A 5,555-nucleotide genomic window follows, 5' to 3' on the forward strand; every position below is an offset into this window, starting at 1 on the left:
ATACCTTTCATGCTGATGTTACAGCAACTTATGATGAAAACTTGTACATATTTGTATTGTCAGATGTACAGTGGGGTCCACTGTTAAAGGGAACACTCCAATGAGCACCTTTCACTTTGCTGGCCCTCTAACAGCAAGTGAACAAGGAAACATTGTTCATGCACTGCACGAGTCTGTCAATAAGAGGCAGAACTGTCAACCACCAGTAGTCTTATGCAAATCTAAGCCACTATGTTTTTGCAAGAGAACGAAATCCAAACGTGCCCTGCACGCAATTGTTCCCTTTAACAGTGAACCCATCTGTATTTCCTCAAGGTAGAAGAGAACCGTAAGTGACTGCCTCATTGTACCTCTTGCGTTCAGTCATCGCCAGGCGTTGCTTTCGTCATGAAATAATGTATTTCGAGGTTTGTGGGAATGATGAACGAGTGCGTTTCAGCTATTCTTATCTTGCATTGTTCGAGAATGTTTTCGATGTGCTGCTTCTGTCTTGCTGGTTCCGTTCTTTGTTTTAGGCCGAACTAGATATATTTTTCAGTGACGCGAAGAACGAGTGACTCTCGTGTCTCTCTTCCAAGCACTTCCGGTCGAGCACCTACTTTCGGTTTTCAGAGTATGCAGAAAAAAATCTACTAGAAAATAAAACTGGTGCGAAATCGATGCTTCTGGTTCAAGTTATTAATTATATTGCATACATATAATATCGGAGCATAAGCTTACTAAAGTAAGGGACAGTTAACTGTTAGGATAATGAATGAAGAATAATTAAATGAACTCACTGAAAGAACGGATGGTTTTATTGTGAGAAGGTTAAAGTCCCTTTTAGGGACTTTAGACGCTACTAGAGTTATAGTATATACAGTAACTCTAGGCACTGCCGCTGCCTGTTTGTCCAAATAAACTCGTAAAGCCTGGTGTACATCTCTCCTCTGTCCCCTTCACGCTACCTTGAGTCAACATCACCTAGAACAATGAGGTGGTGTTGCTTTAGTTCACGCTGCGCTGCACGCGCACTGCACGTGTTTTCGCGGGTTCCGTACCGCGCGCGGTAATGATGAGCGCACTTTGAATGGTCTTTAAGAAGATCATGCGCGATTGAGGACTATTTTCGTGGCTGCGATGCGGCGAAAGGGCGGCGTATGCTCAGCTATGCAGGAGATGCACCGCAGGTAATAGCAGACGACGTCGTCCTCGTCAGGGCGAAGCGCGTTTTCTTTTTTTAGAATTTGCCTACAATATGTCACCTCAAATCCGTGTCTCCTCACCACACAGCACAAATGTGACCCATGTGCACAATTTTCACCTGTACGTGCTCTACAACGTAGAACAGCGGCAGCAGGGCATCTCAGACTCGAGCGGCAGCCGAACCGGTCCAGCGCGAGCCGCCCGCACGTCGACGCCGTTAAAAACTGGGTCACGTGGTGCGGGGCCGCTGTCCAGTCTCGCTGGCCGATTCCCAGCTCTCGTTCCGTCGATAGCTCAGTTGGTAGAGCGGTGGACTGTAGAGGTTTAACCCACACTGACATCCATAGGTCGCTGGTTCGAATCCGGCTCGACGGATATATTTTTTATTGGTCTTTTTTTTCTCCTAATTGTAATAATAATAATATCTGGGGTTTAACGTCCCAAAACCACGATTTGATTATGAGAGACGCCGTAGTGGAGGGCTCCGGAAATTTCGACCACCTGGGGTTCTTTAACGTGCACCTAAATCTAAGCACACGGGCCTCAAACATTTTCGCCTCCATCGAAAATGCAGCCGCCGCGGCCGGGATTCGATCCCGCGACCTTCGGGTCAGCAGTCGAGCGCCATAACCACTAGACCACCGTGGCGGGGCTTTCTCCTAATTGTAAGCAGTGCGCTATCTAAAGCAGAGGACAACCGATATCTATATTAAGTATGTATGCACATATAGGGCGTTTCAGCTAACCTGTGTCAAGTATAGTTTTTAATTTCGCGCACTCTAAAGAAAAACTGGAAAAAATTAAACGGGGCAGTAATCTTATCACAGATGAAATAATCCGACGTTGCAGAACAAGCGTTACAACTTTTCTACCGAAGACTTTTTTCCTTAGAGTTTTTATTTCAAAGGTTAATTAGGCATTCGTTGTTAATTACCCAGTTTGGCGAATTGACAGTTGTCTTAGCATAGATGAAATATTCCGACATTTCAGAACAAGTGCTACAACTTCTTTATTGAACATTTTTCGCTACAGTTACTAACTAAAAAATAATTAAGCAAACTTTGTTAATTACCTAGCTAGCGGATTGTAAAGACATCCTGACGTGCTGCACACAGCTCAGAACAGTACTGGGCCATCTCAACACGCGTGTCACATTTGCTTTTTTTTGTGTTTTTTTAATAGTATAGACGCAAGTTAGCTGAAACACGCTGCATGTATTTTCATCGTTTTGACGGCGTCAGCATGTCATTCTGATACAGGGTTGCCAATGGTGACTACTTTTCGCTAAATTGGCGAATTTGAAAGGCCCCTGGCGACGTAAAATTATCAATGGCGACATGGTCATTTTTTGGTCATTTTCGGCTTTGATCTCGTGAGTTAATATCAGCGTCTTCTCAACGAATAAGCGACAGCATTCTCTATATGTTACTTGTTTTTAGACCTACCAATAAAAAATGCACATTATGTGCCTTTTTGGTACGTCCGTGCTGTAACTCGTGTGTATCTCCTCAATTAATATAGATGCAGGAGGTACTGGCGCGTCCCCAGCGACATCCCAGCAAAATGTAAGTCCGCGGATAGCTTCGCCTGCCGCGATGCGGCGGTGTTAGACTATCGGTTTATCGCTTTAGGCGCTTTAAGATTCTCTAAAGTTGCGCTTCGGAAGTGGCCAAACGCTGGGTTGGCCGCGTGTTCCGACCCTTTGTTTCGCCAATGCTCCAACTGTTCTAATAGCTGGCGACTTCCTCGCTGCTGCAGCCACCGTACAGAGCGTACGGGGGCTGGACGTACAGAGCGGAGGCAGGAATAGTTTACGTGACCGGTTTACCTGACGCATGCATAAATTACATCCGGCGTGTTCTCACTCGGAGCGTTCCCGTGCTTCAGTGACAGATTCAGCATGGTGCAATCCGAATGGCCGCTCCAGGATTTTTGAGGCATATCTGAATCTCCTAGTGAAAAATTCGGCAGATCCCACGCACCGTGGGAGTCAATGTTATGCGAAGCATGCGGCGGGTAGGTGACTGTGGCGTAACCTTTTTTTACTAAGCGACGCGTTACAAAATGACGCTAAAGATTTGTATAAATTTTACACGCACACATATACTATATGTTGTAGAGCCGCATATGTGTTATATAACAGGGTGTTTACGGTTGGGTAACGCTGCCAATGGCAACGTGGGTATTGCCAACACCAGAAGCGGTAAGTTGATATGTAGTGCTTATACGTGTCCCGAGAACGCACGCACGTTTCACGAACCCGTGTGCATGTGTGCAAGAAGTTCTTAACAGTTCTTGAACAAGGGTATCATCACCGTGATCAGTGAGCACCAGCAGCTGATCATGACTTGTTATAGGATCCAGTCGTGATCGTGATGACGAGGGGTCCATGTGTAGTGAAGTATGTGGTATAGTAGAGCTGTTGGAATTCGTGGATGCTTCGGTCATTTCGTCGACAAATTGTCTGTCGACAGAGCCGGCGACATGTCGGAACCTGAAGCTACCATTCGCGTTGGTGAGGTATAGGCCGTCGATGCTGCACTGTAAAAAATAGTTGTAAATTAACAGATAAAATACATAATATTTCTGTACCGCGAAAGAACTTTTCTGTAAGTGTGCCATGACGGAAATCTGTTAAAAAAAGAAACCGAAATTTTCTGTTGTTTGCGAGTTTTAGCAAATGAAACAACTCAAAGTTGAGCCTCGACGGTTTTAAATTGTTCTAAAATTACAAATGGCAATAAAATAACATTTTATGTTTTTCTGGTTTCACGCAAAAAGCTATTTTGCGTGACTGATGTTCAAAGAAATTTCTGCGGTTCTACGTTCGTGCCCCGCGGGTAGAGTGTACTGTACCGCGGGCCCCTGCATTTCCAAGATGGCTACCGCTCACGTCGAAGCGCGGCTACGCACGGCTGCGGTGTAAAGTGTTCTGCAGTTCACTATAGCACGCCTGCGCTACCCTCCTGCTCGTGTTTTTTTGTGGGCTCACCATTGAAAGGTAGATGGTTTACTTTTAACAAAAGTTCCTTGCCGTAAGAGCTCGTAGATCGTATCTGCCCGCTTTCGAAGTTCGCTCTCGCATGGTTTCTAATTCAGCTTGGCATCGGCAGCGCTCGCAATCGCACGGTTGTGCGAGATCCGCAATTTTTTCGGCGCTTTTGTCGAACTACTGATGAGGCCTTGTAAGCGGATGCTTGAGTGAACGCCTGCTGTTGTACCACAATGATACCTTTGCTCGTAGCGACCACATACGTCAAAGTATGGGAATCTCTACTTGGACGGTTGCAGTGCGCATCCTACAGCGTTGTCTACGCACTTAATGCGCGTTCCCTGCGGTCAACCAGTAACGAGCTTTTGCTGTACAGGAATATGCGATGTATTTGTTTGCCGTATCCGCTTTGTTTCTCTATGACATTATACCTGTGTATTTTGTGTTTTTGCATTTATTTACTTTTTCTTGCTTGGCCCTATCTCCTCCAAAAACTAATGAAGTGCGTTTAAGTGCCAAATCAGCTCACCGAGCAACGTTACCCACGGAGCATAGCGTTTCTTTTTATGGAAAGTGCAAACGTTTTCTTTTTTGTGCGTGCGTCTAGCCGTAATAGGTAGCTTTCACCTGCATAGTAAACAAGACAGAGCAAAAATGTTGTGGCTTGGTGTGCGGCGATTAGTGCTTTGTAGTGGTCATTGCATGACAAGTTCTACTTGGTTGTATAATGCTATGTACCCTTAACATTACTGGTGGGAATATGAGAACGTAGAGCTTCTTGGTTTAGTATCATTGCATCACCTCCCTTACGAAGCGCTGAATTCCGGGCTAGAATAGATAACCAGACGTCCGGAACACGTTCACTCGGCAAACTTTTCCTTCAAGCAGCTAGCCCATGGGACTCGGGCCTGACGAGTTCATGTGGTATCTTGCGTCATCGCTCCTCCTGCGCTGCGGTGAAGCACGTCTTCCTCTCGGTAGGGGACCTCTGCGCGTTTCGCGTTAGCATGTTCCCTGCTGCAGCTCGTATGAAATACGACGTTGTTATCCGTGGTTTACACACAGCGGCGTGAGACCGGGAACATCTCTGGAAAGTGGGCTCATGTGCGCTCGAGGCAGTGATCCGTGGCGCATGTCACATGTGATCTCTCAGTGGAGCTGTTCTAGCTGAGCTGTTCTAGATGCGCGTGGAGGCACATTGCGGACATCGATCGTGACGACTGTTAAACAATCCCGGGATCTGGAGAAGCGGACTTTGTTGTTAGTGGCGTATTGAAGGGCGAATGCATCTTTGGCTCTCGTCCCTGTATTGTTCACCAGTGCTTGGCGGTAGCAGCGATCGCACTTCCATTGTCGAATAAAGGTACCGATACAAATT

General features: G+C 46.2%; 1 non-coding gene across 1 annotated transcript; it reads left to right on the forward strand.

Annotated features, from left to right (window-relative positions):
- Positions 1–1,468: 1,468 nt before the first annotated feature.
- Trnay-gua (transfer RNA tyrosine (anticodon GUA)) lies at positions 1,469–1,560 on the forward strand. The gene is given in 2 exon segments: positions 1,469–1,505; positions 1,525–1,560. It is a non-coding gene; the product is annotated as a tRNA-Tyr (tRNA).
- Positions 1,561–5,555: the final 3,995 nt, after the last annotated feature.

Source organism: Rhipicephalus sanguineus, chromosome 9 (genome assembly GCF_013339695.2).
Source record: "Rhipicephalus sanguineus isolate Rsan-2018 chromosome 9, BIME_Rsan_1.4, whole genome shotgun sequence".
Classification (NCBI taxonomy): Eukaryota; Metazoa; Arthropoda; class Arachnida; order Ixodida; family Ixodidae; genus Rhipicephalus; species Rhipicephalus sanguineus.